The sequence below is a fragment of the Tursiops truncatus genome, chromosome 5, assembly GCF_011762595.2.
Source record: "Tursiops truncatus isolate mTurTru1 chromosome 5, mTurTru1.mat.Y, whole genome shotgun sequence".
Lineage (NCBI taxonomy): Eukaryota > Metazoa > Chordata > Mammalia > Artiodactyla > Delphinidae > Tursiops > Tursiops truncatus.
In genome coordinates this window covers 85,967,386-85,990,032 of record NC_047038.1, presented here as the reverse complement: position 1 = coordinate 85,990,032, position 22,647 = coordinate 85,967,386, and the positions used below count along the sequence as shown (strand labels likewise).

The window sequence follows — 22,647 nt, the reverse complement described above, 5'->3', positions numbered from 1 at the left end:
GTTCAAAATCGCTTACATTTTCTAATCAAACTTTAACACACTTAGAACATCAAGGAGATTATTCAAAAAGCCATGTGGTGAGAAACCAGATAGCAATGGTTTCCTCCTATTAGTGATATAGAGTACATATTTTGAAAGGACACCAAAATGCTGGGTAAGGTCCCTTACACCACAGTAATTGAATAGAATTCAGAAAGGAGGCTCTGGTTCAAAATTAAGAAAAATAATTTAATCAGAGTCACTAATTTTATTTCTTATTCTGTTAATATTCACTTGGTCACCACTTCATTTGAAAGGTACCCCTTTTGTAGTGTTTGTCAGCTAAATATGTCAAAATAACAACTAATACATCACCAGATTATTATGAAGTGCTATATCTTCACCAAAGAGGACAAGATCTTGTGAAACAGGAACTATAATTATGGATAGCAAAGGAGATAATCACTTTTAAATATTTATTAAAAGATTTCAGTCCTGATAGGATATAGTTAGTTGTGGTGGCAAACTCCCAATCACCAGAAAAAAAAAAAGATGGATCAATTACAAAAGCTGATTTTTAAAGATATCAAATTCTTTTGGAGCAATGAGGATGAGATAAATTGGAATTCCAGAAGAGGAGGAGACTCTACCATAGTAGGCTGGGATCACTGGCTGAATTCCTTGCTCATTGCTCAGAGCACGTGCTGATTCTGAGCATGGAGTAGGGCTCAGACTTAGCTCAAGCTGAAAGAGTCTGTTGACAGAGAAAGCAGCAGGCTTTTGACTTTGTTCCATACTTAAATCTGTGTCTGATTCTTCATAATCTCACTATTGTGTACTCTTGCAGGGAAAAGGCAATAGTTACATGGGACCAATACTTGTTCTTTAAAGATTTTTCTTAGAAAATTTGATGGTAAAACATTTCCCATCTCATATATCAGTTTGTTTTCCCTCTATCATTCTTTATTTTTATTCAGGAAAACCTACCACATTATGTGAGATTATGGGGAAAGCTGAAATGTGATTGATTCGAACTGACCGAGATTTTGAATTTCTTCACCCTTACTACCTAATTTTGAATTTGTTGGAGGACTGCACTGCAAGCCTGCAAAGCCCCTGCTAAAGGTAATTAAATGTACTTATTATTGCCTCTTTGAGTGTTTACCTCTTGGAATGATTTCTAGTTTATTATTTTTAGTATTTGATCTTCAATCTGAAAACTTGGACATAGGAATTAATGGGAATTATCCACTTGGAGTATTATAATACCATATTATTAATAACATTAGCATGGTAATCATTAATGATGTTCATCAAATATGCCAGATATTTGACAACAATAAAATCCCTAGCCCCTGAGTTTGGTGCAAATTGTTCAATACTCTCCAGGCAATGAATATGAGCTGAAGTGTCATGTATCACTTCCAGGTCCAACACTTAACTGTCAGGTGCACTTACTCCAGAGTTCTCTTTTCTGTAATGTCAATGGGGTGTGCTCCAGAGTGGCTACTCTGTCAACCTGAGTCCTAGTTAAAGAATATATGTAACAGTTACAGCTCACTAGATGGACATATGGCATGGGAAAGAAATAAGCTGTTGTTTTAAGCCACTGAGATTTTGGAATTGCATGTTATTTAGCATAATCTTGTCTAAGACATGGACAATAGTGGGGAAATTATAATACTTTGATAAAAGATCTAATAGAAATGAGATGGCCCAGTAAAATTCTGGCAGAAATTCAGTAATGATGACCTGTTTGATTTGAAAAGAGGAGAGAAATTAGACTGGAGACATGATCGGAGGATAGGTTATGAAAAAAACAAAGGGACAATGCTAAGTATTCTTCACTTCAAATTTAAGGTCGATGAGGATCAACATATAATTTGTAAGCAGTAATGTGATATAGCATCCCCTTTCATAAATTTTGACTATTGAATTGTTTGGAATGGAGCAAGATTTAAAGCAGGGAAATGGGCTGAGATACAGTTGCAATAGTTCCTGAAAGTCATTATAAAGATCCAAACTTCACTATGATAGCAATTTTGAATATAAATGGAGAGATTTAGGAAGTATTTGCAAAGAAAGTCAATAGGATTTTCTGATAGGCTGAGGGTGGAGATTAAAAGAGAGAGTGCCAGAATTAATCCTTGGCTTTTGTTTCTTTGTATATGTCAGTCCTTTACTTATTTATTATTATTTTTTTTTTTGGTATGGGCAATTTAGTAGTGAATATTGTCATTTACAAAGGTGAAGTAAATGGGAGCAGTTGTGAGGGAAAATGATCGTTTCATATATGGGTATGCTGAATAAGATACAATGCAGTGTCTAGCAAGCAGCTATAAAATACATTGTTTCAATCTCAGAGGACAGGTCTATGCAGTACTTGTGGGGTTTATTTTTAAACTAATTGACTATTTTTAGAGGCATTTATATTCACAGCAAAGCTGAGCACAAAATACAGAGGTTCCCCACCTATTTCTAGCCCCCTCCCATACACAGCTTCCCTCACCATCAATATTCCACATTCCTGCAGCACATTTGTTACACTTTATGAACCAACATCCACATGAATATCAACAAATGTCCATGGTTTACAGTAAGGTTTACTCTGTGTGTTGTACATTCCATCTTTTGATAAACGTATAATGACATGTTATCTACCCTTATACTCTCATACAGACTCTCCACTCTCCTAAAAATACTCTGTGCTCCACTTCTTCATCCTTCCCTGCCCCTAAATCTTTAGAAATAACTATTTTTACTTCCTCCATAGTTTTGCCTTTTCCATAAGAAGTGGTTTTAAATTAGGGATGTCAAGGAATAAGAAGACATGACTTTGTATTGGCTGTTTATTGTAAACATTACATCACCCAGAGTTAAAAAGCAGAAATTGGGGTGGAACAGGAGACTATAATCCAAATGTCTAAGGCTTGTGTGAACAGGTGTTGCACCTGTCAGCCTGACAGTTCGCATTAGAGAACATGAGTAGTTGACAGTACAGAGTAAAGACATAAAGATAAGGATATTTTTTAAAAGCAGAGAAAATGAAACAGTTGGAAATGTCAGTCAAAAGAAAGCAGGACACATATTAAGACTCTGTCTGGACCCTGTTTGATGTAGGTAGGGTAGAATGATTGAGCATACTTAAAGGATTATAGGGCAAGACCTGAGTTTCAGGTAAGGTCAGGAAATATATGGAATACTCATTGAAGAGGTTGAGAATTTGGGGGAATTTTTAAATCATGTAACAGAAATTTTTACTTTATCCTGTTATATGAATATATACATTAATATTTTGACAAGTTAAATGATATTGGATATCCATTCTACTTTGTTCTAAGCCATTGTTTCTGCTCAGAAAGTAATCACTTAAATATTCTGAGCCTTTTTTATTTTATTTCATAATTTTTGATAAAAGGTCTATGCCCTGTTGGGATAGTGTGAGACTTACTTATAAGTATATTTGCTATATTTAATAATTCAAAAATATTCAGAATTCTCCTATTGCCTTATTATTGACCCAGTAACACACATACACGTATATATAATGTGTGTTTGTGTGAATTTGTGCATTTATTTATTTTACCAGCTATATGTCACCAAGGATCTAACTGATTTCTTTTGTATGAACTTTAAGGATGTCCAGAAAGTGTAAGAGCTTTGAAGTATTTCCAATGGATCTTATTTCCCCTGTCTCCACCCATCAGAGAACACTAGGGCCCTGGGGACACTACAAAAGCACAATAACATCTCTGCAGTTCAATAATGACATGCTCTCACACTCATGAAAAAAAATGATTCCTAAGTTTATGACAGCTGTAAGGGGGTTCTTTAATATAGCAAGTATTTTCATAACATTTAATTGTTTGAATAATTCACATGATTAATTTTGGTATTAGAATATTTCCAGAAGATTTTCAATGGTATCCCTAACTATAAAAAGCAGATACTAGGGACCTCCCTCGTGGTCCAGTGGTAAAGAATCCTCCTTAATGGTGCAGGGGACGCGGGTTTAATCCTGGTCAGGGAACTAAGATCCCACATGCCGCAGGGCAACTAAACCTGCGCACCACAACTACTGACCTGCGCGCCTCAACTAGAGAGCCTGCCGTGCCGCAAACTACAGAGCTCACGCACTCTGGAGCTCACGTGCCACAACTAGAGAAAGAAAACCTGCACACCATGACTACAGAGAAGTCCGCATGCCCCAACGAAGAGCACGCGCACTGAAAGGAAAGATCCTGCATGCCTCAGTGAAGATCCCACGTGCTGCCACTAAGACCTAATGCAGCCAAAAATAAAATTAAATAAATAAATCTTTTAAAAAAAAAGCAGATACTAAAGTACACTGTATCTATGTTTACATACAAATATGAGTCGATGTGAATGTGCAAATTAACACATAAAGAGAGTGACAAGTAAAGTAATCGTGAGGTTTGAGGCTCTAATAGAAAGGAATATGATGGGAGAAAGTGTAAAGCTTGAACATTTCCACAAACAATAACCACATTTGTGTTCTGTTTCTGAGTTAGAGTATGTACAGTGACAGATGATATATAAGTGCGAGCCCTTTGTTAACTACATTTGTGCCTTAATCCTTATGCAGAGCTCTCTGGTAAATTAGCCTGGATCATTTGGTTAAACTCAAAGTGTACACAGCTGCTTCTACCCTTGAGCCAAAATCTTATCAATGTCAGGCAGCTATGTCAAATTAATCAGATCAATGTAAACATTAAAAGGAAAAAGCAGTATTGAAGACCCATCTTTGGAACAGGGTCTTTTCTTCTTAAATTTTTAGCCCCATCTACTGAAGAAGTAGAGGGAGAGTCACAGTTAATCATGTATGTGTGTTCTTATAACACTCAGCACAACAATCCTCTAAGGAATGTGACCCAACTAGGGATCTGCAGTAAGACTCAGACTTTCATCTTTTCCCTGTAAGGAAGATGTAGGAAAAGGTTGGAGAGAGGAGTGAAAAATTTCCCTCCAAATAAAAGTAATAAACTTATTTACCTCCTTCACACTAGTCACACTATTCATATTAACAATTCCAATTATAATAACATTTACAATTATAAACTCAAGTATTTACAAAAGTAATATATATCCATCCTATGTAAAACAACAATCTCATATGCTTTTATCACCAGCCTAATTCCAACAATAATATTTATCCACACAGGACAAGAACTACTTATCTCAAACTGACATTGAATCACAATCTAAACCTTAAAATTATCACTTCAAAATAGATTATTACTCAATAATGTTTGTGTCAGTAGCACTATTTGTCACATGATCTATTATAGAATTTTCAATATGATACATGTATTCAGATTCCATTACAACATGAAAAAGATGTCAATTTGATTTTGAATGCCAAAATGTAAGTTTGTGGAATTATGGAATTTGGGGTTTTCTTTTTTTAATTTCAGAGCCTCAGAATGTATTAATCATTCTCGCAATTCATTCCATATGATAATCAGCCCATAGCTGACATCTCTTTTGATTTATTTTCTTACATTTTTTTCTTTATCTTCTTTTTTTTCATTACCCCACAACCAGTAGGCACCCAGTCAAATGCATTTAATATTTATCATCTCACTTCAATTTACACAGATACTGTGGATCTTCAAACTATATATAGTATTGATTGGAGTTTTATAATTACATAAATTGTTTTATACTATAATTCACTTTTTCTTATTACTCTATGATTTTTTTCAAATATATCCAAGTTTCTATTTGTAAATCCATTTAATTCATTGTGAGAGTTGCAGAGTTTTGGTTTATGTATTTATCACATTTTATTTATTCCTCACAAAGGATAATTAGGTGTCCCCATCTCCATCCTACAACGGAGAATATTAGGAGGAAAATTTGCAAAGCTAGGCATATATTTGAGATCTATATCCAATAGTGGGATTAAATTATAGTATCATGGGTTATTGGCATATTTAATTGTGTTGTACATTTAATTTCACTGAATATCTCTACAAATGTGTTGTTTCATCAGGAGTGCATAGGTGGTCACATCTTCCACATTTTATCTACACCTTGATACTATTCTATTTGTCAGTTTCAAAGAGGTAAAGTGATATTACATTGCTGAATTTTATTTGTATTCACTGTAATAGCAAAGCTGAACATCTTTTCAGAAACTTACTATTCTTATTTTCCCTCTTTGAAAATCATATACTTAGTACATTATTTTGGATATTCTAACATTTTTGCAAGAAATACAAATTCTTTCCATAGCACAGAATATTTAGGTATTAATCCTTGATCTAGCCATTGCAAATATCTTCTCCTATGGCTTCATATATTTGTTAATATTACCTCTAATTTCCTTTTCTAAATGTAAACTGCCAAATTTGATGTAATCAAATCCATCCTTTAATACCTTATGATTTGTACTTTTCAAAGTCTCATTTAAAATATTTGTATCTTTTCTGAGGTTAAAGAGATATTCTCTTATATTTTATTTTTAAATGTATAATATTATAGTTTAACATGATATATTTAATGCATTCAGATTTTTCTATTAATACATGCTAGGAGGTAAACATTCACCTCCCTGTTTTGTCTGAATAATGAATGTATTGTTATACCACTACCTGATAAACAATCCACACAGTATGAATTTTTCTCACTGATTGTCCCAGTGAACTGTGATACCATTTTTAGCATAAACGGGACTATCACCTACTTATGCCTCTCTTTCTGTCCTAACTACATTATTCTATGGTTCACTTAGTCTGTTAGCAATTCAGTAGCCTTCATTTTGTATTCTGCATTATTATCTGATGAAGTAGTCTCCAGTATTTCCTTTGCTTTTTCAAAGTTCATTCATTATTGATGAAAATGTAATTTTTATATAAATTTTAAAATGTGCCAATTTATCAAGAAAAATGCCATAAATGAAAAGAAATTTAAAGAGATTGATAGCTTTACATATTAAGTCAATCCATGTAAAATATAGTGTGATGTTTAATTTTATGTGTCAACTTGCCTGGGCCAGGCACCCAGCTATTTAGCCAAACATCATTCTAGAAGTTTCTGTGAGGGTATTTTTGGATGACATTAACATTTAAATATGTGGACCTTGAGTAAACAAATTGCTCTCTATTATGTGAGTGAGCCTCACCCAATTAGTTGAAGACCTGAATAGAACAAAAGACTGAATGCTCCCAAGCAAAAAAGAATTCTGCCAGTAGACAGACTTCAGACTTGAACTAGAGCAATGGCTCTTCTCTGAGTCTCCAGACTCATGGCTGCGGCGAGCCGTTTCTGACCGGCAGAATAACGAGCCGCCACACGCAAGATTCTTCTCGTATCACACTTTATTGGAGCACAGCTTGGTTGAAGAAAGATGGAAGGAAGGACCCCGCAATCCTAGAGCAGTCTGCTTATATAGGGATTAAGAACATGTGTCGCTCTGTGATTGGCTTTCGCCGATGGTGCGATTTGTGAGCCAGCATCGGATAGGTCGCTACTTTAAAACCTCATTAGTATACTTAGCGCAAGCGCAGTGGCCACAGGAAGGATGACTCAGCTTATTTCAGCTTCCTGCTGCGTAGCAGTTAGCTGACCGCGCCCTACATCTCCCCCTTTTTTATTTATTAGAACACCAAACAGAATGTAGCCCGTACAAGTGTTCACCTCATGATGTGCTCACTGTTCGAGGGCAGTTTTCTGTTGGCATGTTTGAGACTCAGAATAATGGCTGATTCCCTATAGAGGTGCGATGGCGACAAGGCCTCTCTGTGCAAGGGCAATCAGGACAATGAATGACTCCCTATAGAGGTGCAATGGCAACAAGGCCTCTCTGTGCAAGGGCAATCAGGACAATGGATGACTCCCTATAGAGGTGCAATGGCAACAAGGCCTCTCTGTGCAAGGGCAATCAGGACAATGAATGAATGACTCCCTATAGAGGTGCAATGGCAACAAGGCCTCTCTGTGCAAGGGCAATCAGGACAATGAATGAATGACTCCCTATAGAGGTGCAATGGCAACAAGGCCTCTCTGTGCAAGGGCAATCATTTCGAATTATTCAGGGCGGAGAGCCAGGCTGCGGGAGAATCTCCTTCATTAATAGCCAGAAGTGCCTGAGTGAGCAGGACCCTATCTCGATGTGCCCTGATGCGCACACGACAGACCAACCAGAGACACAGCATAATCCCAAATACACAGCAGACTCCAAAGATTCCTACCCCCACCCACTCCCCAAAGAAAGAAAAGGCAGAAGAGAGCCAAGAGGCAAAATCTCCAAAGGCAACGGGCTCCAGCCCGGCAGCACTCAGTTGCACAATTTGAATAATCCTTTGTGGAATTCCAACTAATACAAAGACTTCGATTAAGAATCATCAGGAACATCCAGCTCAGCATCTTCTCTGAAGTTTTCTTCAACAATTCTCGTCAGTCTTGATGGCACCCAGATCGGATCTTGATCCTGTGGGGAGACACAAAGAGATCCCCTGGATCGAGTAATAACACGATCCGGGCCCTTCCATTGATTGGACAACACATCTTTCCACATCACTTTGCCATAATTTTTATGGTTTGTTGCCACATGGCGTTCAGCAGAGGTTTCTTTATCATCATTTAAATGTAAAAAATTTATGGTAAATAAGGCAAGTGAAAGTCTCTGTCTAGGGGTACAGTTCTCTGCGATTCCCCCTTTTTGTTTTATTAAGAGTTCTTTAAGTGTGCGATTTGTGCGTTCTATAATTCCTTGTCCTTGTGGATTATAGGACAAGCCTGTAATATGAATCACCTGCATTTTTTGACAAAAAAGAGCAAAGCTTTTGGAAGTATAGGCTGGGCCATTATCAGTCTTAATCTTAGCGGGTTTGCCCCACGCTGCCCAAGCTTCAAGGCAGTGGGTAATAACATTTTGAACCTTTTCTCCAAAAAGAGACGTGGCATGTACCACTCCAGAACAGGTATCCACTGAAACATGTACATATTGGAGCGTTCCAAAGGAGGAAACATGGGTAACATCCATTTGCCATAATTCATTTGGAAGAATGCCTCTGGGGTTAACCCCAGTCTTTTGGGTAGGCAAAAATTGGGCGCAAGCAGAACAACTCTTCACAATATTCCTAGCCAAAGCTCTGGTAATGTTAAATTTTTTTCTTAAGACTGTAGATGACACATGATATAGCTTATGAAACTCTTGAGCCTGTGTCGTAGAGTCTAGCGCTGTTAGAGCGCGTGTGGCCAGATCAACTTGTTCATTAGCTTTAGCCATGGGGCCGGGTAACAAAGAATGAGCCCGAATATGGGTAATATAAAAGGGATGTTGACGATGTAATATTTGACATCTTATTCCTGTCAACAAGGAAGCTACAGTGCTAGATGTTTTAACAAAAGAAATAACTTCTAAGTGCTTAACAGCATTCACCACATATAAGGAATCAGAAATTAAATTAAAAGGCTCTTGAAAGCGTTTAAAAACTTCCAAGACTACTTGACATTCAACCACTTGAGGAGCATCAGGTCGACATTCAATGATCACTGGTTGTTTTCCTTGGACCATATAAGCTCCTTTTCCCGTTTTAGACCCGTCTGTATAAATGGTCAAAGCATTAAACAGTGGCTGATCTACAGTAATTCTTGGGAATACAACAGGTTGTTGAGTCACAAACTTCAAAAGTTCACTCTTTGGCAAATGATTATCAATAATACCAGAAAATATACATATAAGTATAGACCACTCGGAAGTAGCTGCTGCTAGCACTTCTACTTGATCTTTCGTATATGGGACTACAAGCCTTTCGGGCGTTCTTGCAAAAGAGGAAACACATTGCTTAATACCCAATAAGGCTACCTTGGCAACCATAGATGGGTAATGTGACAAAGTTCTCATTCCCATAGATTTGGTGTGAATCCACAATAAAGGTCCACTTTGCCAAAGAACACCAGTTGGAAACCCCAAGGTAGGAAGAATACACATCCAAACAGGTTGAGAATCATCACAGCGTTCTAATTGTGCATTTGTAATAGCTTGTTCTACCTTTTGAAGTGCCTGATGGGCTTCTGGGGTCAATTGGCGTGGGGAATTAAGATCAGGATTTCCCTCTAATACACTAAACAAAGGTTTTAGATCCAAGCGGGTTAAACTTAAATATGGCCGAATCCAATTCACATCTCCAAGCAACCTTTGAAAATCATTTAATGTTTTTAAGCAATTAGTCCTAATCTCAATTTTTTGAGGTACTATCTTATTCCTATGTACAGTAGCTCCTAAAAAATTTACAACATCTCCCTTCTGTATTTTTTCGGGAGCAAGAAATAATCCCCTATTCCCTAAATATTTGATCAAAACGCCTAAGGCTTGTTCAAGCAACTCCATACAAGGGGCTGACAATAAAACATCATCCATATAGTGAATAATCCTAACTTTAGGAAATTCATTTCTTACTGGTTGCAAGGCCATATCAACATAAAGTTGGCACATAGTAGGACTATTGGCCATACCTTGAGGGAGCACAACCCAATGATATCTCTTATCGGGCTGTTCATGATTAACAGAGGGCAGAGTAAAGGCAAATCTTTCTTTATCTCGACTATTCAAAGGAATAGAAAAGAAACAATCTTTAATATCTACTGCTATAACAGGCCAGTTTCGCGGAAGTGCTGTCAATACTGGCAAACCGCGCTGTATAGGCCCCATAATTTGCATTTGCTGATTTATAGCTCGCAGATCATGAAGCAAACGCCATTTCCCTAATTTTTTCTTAATAACAAAAATCGGAGTATTCCAGGGTGACTGGGAGGGTTCTAAATGCCCTAATTGTAGCTGCTCATCCACTAGTTTGGATGCCGCCTCCAGCTTTTCCTTTGACAAAGGCCACTGAGGTACCCACACAGGTGTTGTGGTCCTCCATGTAATAGGAATCATAAATTCAGTGACCCTTGAGAAAAACCCAAGTCTCGGCGGTTTAAATTTCCGCGGGCTTCTATAGGGGCGGTCATGCCCTGTAACTTACGTCCTATCCCTCTATTAGGTATAAATCCCGATTTAAGCATAATATTTTGTGCGACTTCAGAATAATCATTAGTAAGTCTAAGTTTCATTTGACTTTGTACATCCCTTCCCCATAAATTAAATGGTAATCCCTCAACCACAAAGGGTTGAAATCTTCCCTTCTGATCTTTAGAGATCCAAGTTAATTCCTTGGAGCTAACTTTGGGTGTCTGTGCATATCCTAGACCTTGCAAGGTTTGAGAAGACTCTTGTAGGGGCCAAGAGCCTGGCCAATCTCTAGTAGTTATAATGCTCCGATCTGCTCCGGTATCTACCAAACCTAAAAATGTTTTCCCTTCTACGGTTAGACTCATCATAGGACGATCATCAAGGGATAATGACAAAAAGGCTGCAGAACATGCGGGATAATTTTCATGAAAAGAAGGCAAAATCAACAATTGAGCTATCCGATCACCAGGGGCTATAGTAACGATCCCTCTAGGGGATTGACACATTACCTTAATGACTCCGGTATAATCAGGATCAATCACTCCGGGTAGGACAATAAGTCCTTTTAAAACGGAGGAAGAACGACCTAACACCAGCCCAACCGTCCCTCTAGGTAGTGGCCCTTTCATGTCTGTATCTAGGGGCTGTATGCCCATGGTTGTTGTTAATACCATTCTGGAGCTGGCGCGGAGGTCCAACCCTGCGGAGCCTGACGTGGCTCGCCTTGGGGTCGGAGTGGCTGAAGGTTCACACTCTCGTGGGCCCCAAAAATCTTCGGGCCCTGGGACCGGGGGCCCGTTATCCCGTTTTTTGAATTGGCTGTATGGATATTTCTTGAATTAGCTACCTGTGCAGCGGGCTGAATGGGCTGCCCATTTATATCTTTAACAGATCTACATTCATTAGCCCAATGTTTTCCTTTTTTGCATCTAGGACAAGTTCCTGGAACTCTTTGAGCTTGTAGCATTTTAGGTCTCGCACCTGCATTTTTGCACTGTTTCTTAATGTGCCCAGGCTTTCCACATTGGAAACAAACCCCTGACTTGGCAGGGTTCTGAACACTGTGGGCGGCAGCCAGCACAGCCGCAGCAAGCCCGGTATTAGACAAAGGCCCTCCGATCTCTCTACATGCTTTCATCCAGGTTTCAATGCCCTTCCCTTTATAAGGTGTTATCGCTCTGCGACACTCTTTTGTGCATTGTTCATAAACTAATTGTTTTACTAATGGCATAGCCTCATCTACATTACCAAAAATCCGTCCGGCAGCCTCCATCATTCTAGCTACAAAATCGGAAAATGGTTCTGTGCCGCCCTGTATAATCTTGGTTAAATTCCCTGAAACTTCTCCTTTGTTGGGGAGGGCTCGCCAGGCCCGCATGTTAATTTCGTTTATTTGGCTGTAAACTTGCACAGGGAACATGGTCTGATTATTTATCCATTGTCCCTGTCCCAACAGCATGTCAACATTCCAGGCCGGCTGCCCATTGGCAGCATTCTCCCGCGCCTGACTATGTGCTAGGTCAGACACGATTGATTTCCAATCTAGGTATTGCCCCATCGTTAAGCAAGCGCGGGCAATATCCTGCCAGTCTGTAGGTGTTAACGCATTTCGCGTGAGGCGCTGCAACAACATGATAGTGTAATTGGCGGACACGCCATCTCTTTTAGCCGCTTCTGCAAGATCCCTAATGAGCTTATGATCTATCATCTCACAATATCGTTGGCGTGTAGCTGGATCTTCAAACACGGGGAAAGCAGTGGCCAACTGGGACCATGTTTCCCGAGGAATAAAAGTGCACTTTGGCATAGGAGGGGGAGCATTAGCTGCCGCAACTGAGGTGGAGGCCTGAGCAGGGGCGGAAGCTCTAGCCTCCGCAGGTTTAAAATATGGTGGGCTAGCGAGCGGCGGCATGTACCAATGCTCATACCGCTCTTGTTCATATGTCGCGGCCGCTCCTTCTAAATCTTCCTTCTCTCTAGGATTTAATTCATCTTGAAACAAATATAATTCCTTAAACTCATCTAGGATTGGATATAATCCTGGCACCGTTTCTTGCTTTTCCTTTTGTTTTCTTTTTTCTCTTTTCATAATTTCAGGCCTGTCTACCGTAGTCCCTGTTTGTTCATTCTCTGATGCGCTATCTTGACACATGCTAAGAGCCTTGCGTCCTCGTTGAATAATTTCTTCACATTTTCCTTCCTTTAGGCAAGAAAGTATCATGCTCCACAAGGGGAGAGCGCCTCGAGAAAGTTCTCCCCTTGTGTTACACTCCTTTAGGTCTTTTCCGAGTTTTTCCCATGACGGAACAGTCAAGCTGCCTGATACCCCAAACCACGGCGCGGCACTTTCGATATCTTGTAGCAGCCTACTTATGTTTTTATGAGAGAGCTTTAGCCCTCGGTCCCTTAAAAGGGCTTGAATAGGCTCATGAAAATCAGTTGTAGGCTCCGTGGACGAACTATTCCCAAAAATGCTTGACTTATCTATCGGCCAGGGAAGACACACTCGATCGGGCTGGTGGTACCGTAGCCACAAGCAAACGAAAAACATGAGAAACACTAAAAGGACAAAAGCGAAAGTAAAAACTTCAGGCTCCAAACCCCCGAAAAACATACCTGACTGGACTACTCACCGACGGTTACCACTCCGTGTGTCGAGTTCTGAATCGGTCCTCCATGCAGGGCGCGAAGTTCCCGGGTTTCGGCACCACTTGCGGCGAGCCGTTTCTGACCGGCAGAATAACGAGCCGCCACACGCAAGATTCTTCTCGTATCACACTTTATTGGAGCACAGCTTGGTTGAAGAAAGATGGAAGGAAGGACCCCGCAATCCTAGAGCAGTCTGCTTATATAGGGATTAAGAACATGTGTCGCTCTGTGATTGGCTTTCGCCGATGGTGCGATTTGTGAGCCAGCATCGGATAGGTCGCTACTTTAAAACCTCATTAGTATACTTAGCGCAAGCGCAGTGGCCACAGGAAGGATGACTCAGCTTATTTCAGCTTCCTGCTGCGTAGCAGTTAGCTGACCGCGCCCTACACATGGCCTATTCTGCAGATTAAACTTTCCAAACTCCATAATCATGTGAGTCAATTCCTTAATATAAATCTCTTCCCTGTCTTCCCTTTCAAGACTCATACATTTTTTTCCTTCTCTTATTTAGTTGACTTAGTTTTAGTTTTGTTAGTAGTTAAACATAGGATGAAAGGATCATTTTTACTTCAGCATGATTAAATATGATATTTTTATTTTTAATGGAAAGTCATATATTTCTATTATATTACTGTCAGCCTCAGAGTATTCATTATAGTTCTTTCTGCATGTCTTATCTAGTCAGGAATTTATGTGGCTACCTCATTTCTAAATGTGGTTATGGAAGCTTATACAAAGAGAAAATGTAACCAAAGTAAAAGAAAACTGAAATTTAGAAAACAGGATAAAGTAAATATACCAAACTTATGTCATTATACTGACTGCGATTCAGCAGAAAAATGAATGATAATCTTATTAGCATCCAAAACTAAATATAAAGTGAAGCACCAGAACTATTTAACTTAAAGCAGGAATCAAATGTTCTTCATTTGGAACATTGTGGAGAGGGTTTTGGAAGGCAATAGAGAGTACTGAATATAGTCATTGGCTTTACAATCAACAAGCTTAACTTAGAAATTTGGCTCTGCCAGCTACTGCTGTGTAGACTTGGACAATTTACTCAACCTTACTGAAACAGCTTTCTCATTTGCAAATGTATACATATCTCTTAGAATTCTCATATATCTATGTTAAAGGATACATGTAAAGAACTCTGCACATGGCAGGAGATAACATGTAGTCAATAATTTGTAAACACACACACACACACACACACACACACACACACACTGCTCTATCATGTTGAAGGGAACATCCAATTTAAGTAATTTTTAATTTGTCTAATAACCAGTGATTTCAGGTCATATTTTGTATACTGAAATGGTTAACATGAAAAACAGAAATGTTCTAATAATTCTGACACCTTGAGAAAAGTGTATGACTTATTCTTGATACTATCAACTTTCATATAACAAACACTGTTTCCCTCACAGGAGTTAGAAGAGTTTCTGCAAAGCTCTGGAAAAAAATGGAGTTGTGCATAGTTTTGGAAGTTTTAGCCACAGCAACCAGAGAAGAAAAAGAAATAAAAGGACTCCAAATTGGAAAAGAAGTAAAGCTGTCACTGTTTGCAGATGACATGATACTATACATAGAGAATCCTAAAGATGCTACCAGAAAACTACTAGAGCTAATCAATGAATTTGGTAAAGTAGCAGGATACAAAATTAATGCACAGAAATCTCTGGCATTCCTATACACTGATGAAAAATCTGAAAGTGAAATTAAGAAAACACTTCCATTTACTATTGCAACAAAAAGAATAAAATATCTAGGAATAAACCTACCTAAGGAGACAAAAGACCTGTATGCTGAAAATTATAAGACACTGATGAAAGAAATTAAAGATGATACAAATAGATGGAGAGACATACCATGTTCTTGGATTGGAAGAATCAACATTGTGAAAATGACTCTACTACCCAAAACAATCTACAGATTTAACGCAATCCCTATCAAGCTACCACTGGCATTTTTCAGAGAACTAGAACAAAAAATTTCACAATTTGTTCGAAAACACAAAAGACTCTGAACAGCCAAAGCAATCTTGAGAAAGAAAAACGGAGCTGGAGGAATCAGGCTACCTGGCTTCAGATTATACTACAAAGCTACAGTAATCAAGACAATATAGTACTGGCACAAAAACAGAAATATAGATCAATGGAACAGGATAGAAAGCCCAGAGATAAACCCACACACATATGGTCACCTTATCTTTGATAAAGGAGGCAAGAATATACAGGGGAGAAAAGACAGCCTCTTCAATAAGTGGTGCTGGGAAAACTGGACAGCTATATGTAAAAGAATGAAATTAGAACACTCCCTAACACAATGCACAAAAATAAACTCAAAATGGATTAAAGACCTAAATGTAAGGCCAGACACTATCAAACTCTTAGAGGAAAACATAGACAGAACACTCTATGACATAAATCACAGCAAGTTCCTTTTTGACCCACCACCTAGAGAAGTGGAAATAAAAACAAAAATAAACAAACAGGACCTAATGAAACGTCAAAGCTTTTGCACAGCAAATAAACCATAAACAATATGAAAAGACAACCCTCAGAATGGGAGAAAATATTTGCAAACGAAGCAACTGACAAAGAATTAATCTCTGAAATTTACAAGCAGCACATGCAGCTCAATATCAAAAAAACAAACAACCCAATCCAAAAATGGGCAGAAGACTTAAATAGACGTTTCTCCAAAAAAGACATACAGATGGCCAAGAAGCACATGAAAGAATGCTCAACATCACTAATCATTAGAGAAATGTAAATCAAAACTACAATGAGATATCATCTCACACCGGTCAGAATGGCCATCATCAAAAAATCTACAAAAAATAAATGCTGGAGAGGGTGTGGAGAAAAGGGAACCCTCTTGCACTGTTGGTGGTAATGTAAATTGATACAGCCACTATGGAGAACAGTATGGAGCTTCCTTAAAAAACTAAAAATAGAACTACCATACAATCCAGCAATCCCACTCTTGGGCATATACCCTGAGAAAACCATAATTCAAAAAGAGTAATGTACCAAAATGTTCATTGCAGCTCTATTTACAATAGCCAGGACATGGAAGCAACCTAAGTGTCCATCAACAGATGAATGGATAAAGAAGATGTGGCACATATATACAATGGAATATTATTCAGCCATAAAAAGAAACGAAATTGAGTTATTTGTAGTGAGGTGGTTGGATCTAGATTCTGTCATACAGAGTGAAGTAAGTCAGAAAGAGAAAAACAAATACCGTATGCTAACACATACATACGGAATCAAAAAAAAAAAGGTCATGAAGAACGAGGGGCAAAATGGGAATAAAGACACTGACCTACTAGAGAATGGACTTGAGGATATGGGGAGGGGGAAGGGTAAACTGGGACAAAGTGAGAGAGTAGCGTGAACATATATATACTACCAAACGTAAAATAGATAGCTAGTGGGAAGCAGCCGCATAGCACAGGGAGATCAGCTCGGTGCTTTGTGACCACCTAGATGTGTGGGATACGGAAGGTGGGAGGGAGGCAGATGCAAAAGGGAAGAGATATGGGGACATATGTATATGTGTAACTGATTCACTTTGTTATAAAGCAGAAACTAACACACCATTGTAAAGCAATTATACTCCAATAAAGATGTTTAAAAAAAAAAAGTTGCAGTTGTAGTGTTTACTCTGGGGTCAATGATCAAAAACCTCACAGAAGAAAAGTCTAATGTGATTGCATCAGCCCTTGCCCAGATTCCTCAGAAGGTCAGATAATCTTATTTTTTCAGGGACAGCTATTTTAAATTCCATGAAGATCTCCTTAAAAGCATGCTTAAAAATGTCAGAAATTTTATTGGCAATGTTAGTGTCAATTTAACTGAACTGTAAAAAAAAAGGTACTAACCGTTAAAACAGGATATTTGATTGCTGTCTTGTTTTAAACCTGGCATTACTAACAGGAAAACATATTGCAAAATTTTCTTTAAATAATAAGCTAAAACAATCATTCACTACTGTCAAATTTTCAGTCGGCTTTGTATCTACATTTTAAGGCTTCCATGTAATCTAACCTTGTTTTGTTGTGCTTATTGTTTTTTTAATCTGAGGCATACACACAAATTGCAGCTACCATGATGGAGAATAAGGGAATAGATATTCAAAAATATAGCTTTGATTTACAGAATGCCTTGGGACTCTATTTCCTTTTAATTAATGGACGTGGACCAGGCCCTGTTTGAGCCCGGAACTGACAGCTTAGATTCCTGAAATACTCCTAAATAGTGATTCTTCTATTTAAACAGTTAAAAACTATAATAATACAGTAAAAGATTTATGCAGTTCACTCTATGATGTTCCTATAAATTACAATTATTTATTGATACCATTCTAGATTATAACTGAGTGATGTTGCTTTTAAACTGCCAGGGACACCCTTTTCTCCTTACCTTTAGTTAAAATAGAGAATTAAATGTAATTTTAAGTTACAAATCATCATAATAATTTTTGTATTCATAATGAAGTTACTTTAAAATTATTTTGTGTAAGTAGTACCCATTTAAATATTTAATCCAAAAAGCATTTTCATAAAATTATTGAAAATTATTGAGTTTTCAATTGCATTAAAATGCAATGCTTATGGGTGAAAGCAGGGTAGAATAGGAAGCACAAATTTTGTTTGTCTCTCTACCAAAAAAATAATTGTGCTAGCCAAAGCTGTAGGAAGTAACTATATTGGAACTCTGGGGCCTGTCTGAGCACTTACAACTCACAGGGGACAGCTTGACTAGGAACTGTGGTTAATTTAGTAAATTTCACCCCTTTAGACTAAAAGCAACTTCAAAGCCTCCATCACTCAACCCCATGTCAGGCAAAATGCCTATATTTCTGGTGTAAATTGGTGGAGCCACTGAGGGCAAAAAAGACCTTATTTTCCAGATATTGGGGTTCTGCATTCTGTTTGCTGATTACTGCCTCTGATCCTTGAGGTGTAGGCACAGAAGTTGGTGAGAGTTGTTTCAACCTTCATAAGCAGAAACAATATCCAGGAGTTTTAAAGGATCAGCACTATTTTTTTCTTTTTTTCCTTTTTTGTCCATTAGGGAGCAAGACGTTGAATTAGGTCATTAAAAACAACCTCACATAGTGGAATTTGGAAAGCTATGTGCATGTCCAGGGAAAGATACTGGCTTATAAAAGAACTGAGAAGACCTAAAACTTTAAACTCAGGCTGGTTTCTGGTAAAGAGAAATACTTCAACAATCCGAAAAAAAAAAAAATTCAAACTCTAACAAAGGGTCAATTCTGATTTTTGGAGTTAGAGCATTATAAAAATCAAATGTACAGCTCTCAACAAATATCACAAGGCATAAGAAGATAGACAAAAATATGGCTCAATCATAGGAAAAAAATAAATTGAGAGAAACTACTCCTGAGGAAGTCTGGATTTTGTGGCTGCTAGAAAAAGCCTTTAAAACCACTGCTGTAAAGATGCACTAACAACTAAAGGGAGACAATGATAAAGAGAAAAAAATGATGTAGGAACAAAATGAAATATTGATAATGAAAAATAAATTACTAAAGAAAGGGCCAAAAAGAAATCCTGGAGATGAAAATTACAATAACTGAAATGAAAAGCTCACCTCAGGAGTTCAAAACCAGAAATGAACAGGCAAAATTATAAATAAACTTGAGGAAAGAATAATTGATATTTATCAAGTTGGGGGAACAGAAAGAAAAACAAATGAAGAAAAATGAACAAAGCTTAACAAACTTCTGGGACATCATCCAGTGAATGAGCATACACATTGTGGAAGCCCCAGAAAGAGAGAAATGGGCAGAAAGGATATTTAAAGAAATAATGGCCTAAAATAGCCCAATTTAATGAAATACATAAATCTACAAAACCAAGAAGTTTAGTGAACACCAAGTAGGATAAACTCAAAGAGACCTAAACTAGGACATATTATAACCAGGTTGTTAAAAGCCAAAGATAATGAGTGAATCTTGAAAGCAGCAAGAGAGAAGGAATTCATCACCTAAAAGGTATCTTGACTATGGTGACTAGCCAATATCTCATCAGAAACTTTGGAGGCCAAAAGGCAGTAGATTGATAAATTCAAAGTCCTCAAAGACAAATTGTTAACCAAGAATGCTATATCAGGCAAAATATCCTTCAAAAATGAAGTAGAAATTAAAATATTCCAAGAAAAACAAAAGCTGAGGGACATAATTAACAGTAGACTTTCCTTGTAAAAATGCAAATGGAGTCTTTCTAATTGAAATAAAATGCTGCTGGACAGTAGGTAAAACCATATGAAGAAATAAAGGTCAGCAGTAAGGTAAAATTGCAGTAAAGGCAATTTTAAAAAGCCAGTAGTGTTGTAACCCCAATTTTTAAAAAATTTTCTCAATGATTTAAAATAAAAATTCATAAAATGAAATTATTAATTTATGTAATTAGGAGCACAATGTATAAATATGTAATTTATCACATCAATAAAGAAAGAGATAGATGGGTCTATATAAGAGCACAGTTTTTTTCATGCTATTGAAGTTAACAAATAATTGGTCAAAGAATAAGTCACAAGAGTAATTGGAAAGAGATTGTTCAAGATGGCGGAGTAGAAGGATGTGTGCTCACTCCCTCTTGGAAGAGCACCGGAATCAAAACAAACAATCATCAACAGGAAGACACTGGAACTCACCAAAAAAGATACATGGAGAACAATTACACCACAGAAGTGCACCCACTGGAGTGAAGGTACTGATCCCCATGTCAGGCTTCCCAACCTGGGGGTCCAGCAGTGGGAGGAGAAATTCCCAGAGAATCAGACTGTAAAGTCTAGTGGGATTTTATTGCAGGACTTTGACAGGACTGGGGGAAACAGAGACTCCACTCTTGGAGGACACACACAAAGTACTGTGCACATCAGGACCCAGGGAGAAGGAGCAGTGACTCCACAGGAGACTGAAGCAGACCTAACTGCTAGTGTTGGAGGGTATTCTGCAGAGGTGGGAGGTGGCAGTGGTTCACCACAGGGACAAGGACACTGGCAGCAGAAGTTCTGGGAAGTACTCTTTGGCATGAGCCTTGCCAGAGTCCACCATGAGCCCCACGAAAGAGCCTGTAGGATCCAGTCCTCAGACGCCTCAGGCCAAACAACTAACAGGGAGGGAACTCAGCCCCATGCATCAGGAGACAAATGGATTAAAGTTTTACTGAGCTCTGCTCTCCAGAGCAACACCCAGCTCTACCCACCACCAGTCCCTCCCATCAGGAAGCGTGCACAAACCACTTAGACAGTCTCATCCATCAGAAAGCAGACAGCAGAAGCAAGAAGACTACAGTCCTGTAGCCTGTGGAATGAAAACCACATTCACAGAAAGACAGACAAAATGAAAAGGCAGAAGACTATACACCAGATGAAGGAACAAAATAAAACCCCAGAAAAAAAAACTAAATGAAGCGGAGATAGGCAACCTTCCAGAAAAAGAATGCAGAATAATGATAGTGAAGATGATCCTGGACCTCGGAAAAAGAATGGAAGCAAATATCAAGATGATGCAAGAAATGTTTAACAAAAAATTAGAAGAATTAAAGAAGAAACAAACAGAGATGAACAAAGCAATAACTAAAATGAAAAATACACTAGAAGGAATCAATAGTAGAATAACTGAGGCAGAAGAACGGATAACTGACCTTGAAGACAGAATGGTAGAAATCACTGCCGTGGAACAGAATAAAGAAAAAAGAATGAAAATAAGTGAAGACAGCCTAAGAGACCTCTGGGACAACGTTAAATGCACCAACATTCACATTATAGGGGTTCCAGAAGGAGAAGAGAGAAAGAAAGCACCCAGGAAAATATTTGAAAAGTTTATAGTCAAAAACTTCCATAATTTGGGAAAGGAAATAGCCACCAAAGTCCAGGAAGCACAGAGAGTCCCAGACAGGATAAACCCAAGGAGAAACACAATGAGACACATAGTAATCAAATTGACAAAAATTATTAAAAGCAACAAGGGAAAAGTGACAAATACCATACAAGGGAACTCCCATAAGGTTAACAGCTGATTTCTCACCAGAAACTCAGCAAGCCAGAAGGGAGTGGTATGATATATTTAAAGCAATGAAAGGGAAGAACCTACAACCAAGATTACTCTACACAGCAAGGATCTCATTCATGTTCGATAGAAATATCAAAAGCTTTACAGACAAGCAAAAGCTAAGAGAATTCAGCACCACCAAACCAGCTCTACAACAAATGCTAAAGGAACTTCTCTAAGTGGGAAACAAAAGAGAAGAAAAGGACCTACAAAAACAAACCCAAAACAATTAAGAAAATAGTCATAGGAACATACCTATCGATAATTACCTTAAACGTGAATGGATTAAATGTTCCAACCAAAAGACACAGGCTCGCTGAATGGTTACAAAAACAAGACCCATATATTTTCTGTCTACAAGAGACCCACTTCAGACCTAGGGACACACACAGACTGAAAGTGAGGGAATGGAAAAGATATTCCATGCAAATGGAAATCAAAAGAAAGCTGTAGTAGTAATTCTCACATCAGATAAAATAGATTTTAAAATAAAGAATGTTACAAGAGATAAGGAAGGGCACTACATAATGACCAAAGGATCAATCCAAGAAGAAGATATAGCAATTACAAATATATATGCACCCAAAATAGGAGCACCTCAGTACATAAGGCAAATGCTAACAGCTATAAAAGAGGAAATCATCAGTAACACAATAATAGTGGGGGATTTTAACACCTCACTTAAACCAATGGACAGATCATCCAGACAGAAAATTAATAAGGAAACAAAAACTTTAAATGACACAAAAGACCAGATGGATTAAATTGATATTTATAAGACATTCCATCCAAAAACGGCATATTACACTTTCTTCTCAAGTGCACACAGAACTTTCTCCAGGAAAGATGACATCTTAGGTGACAAATCAAGCCTCAGTAAATTTAAGAAAATTGAAATCATCAAGTATCTTTTCTGATCACAATGCAATGAG

General features: G+C 38.0%; 1 pseudogene; it reads left to right on the top strand.

Annotated features, from left to right (window-relative positions):
• The window catches only part of LOC101322630 (UDP-glucuronosyltransferase 2C1-like), a 43,864-nt pseudogene that overhangs the window by 4,487 nt on the left and 16,730 nt on the right, over positions 1 to 22,647 (top strand).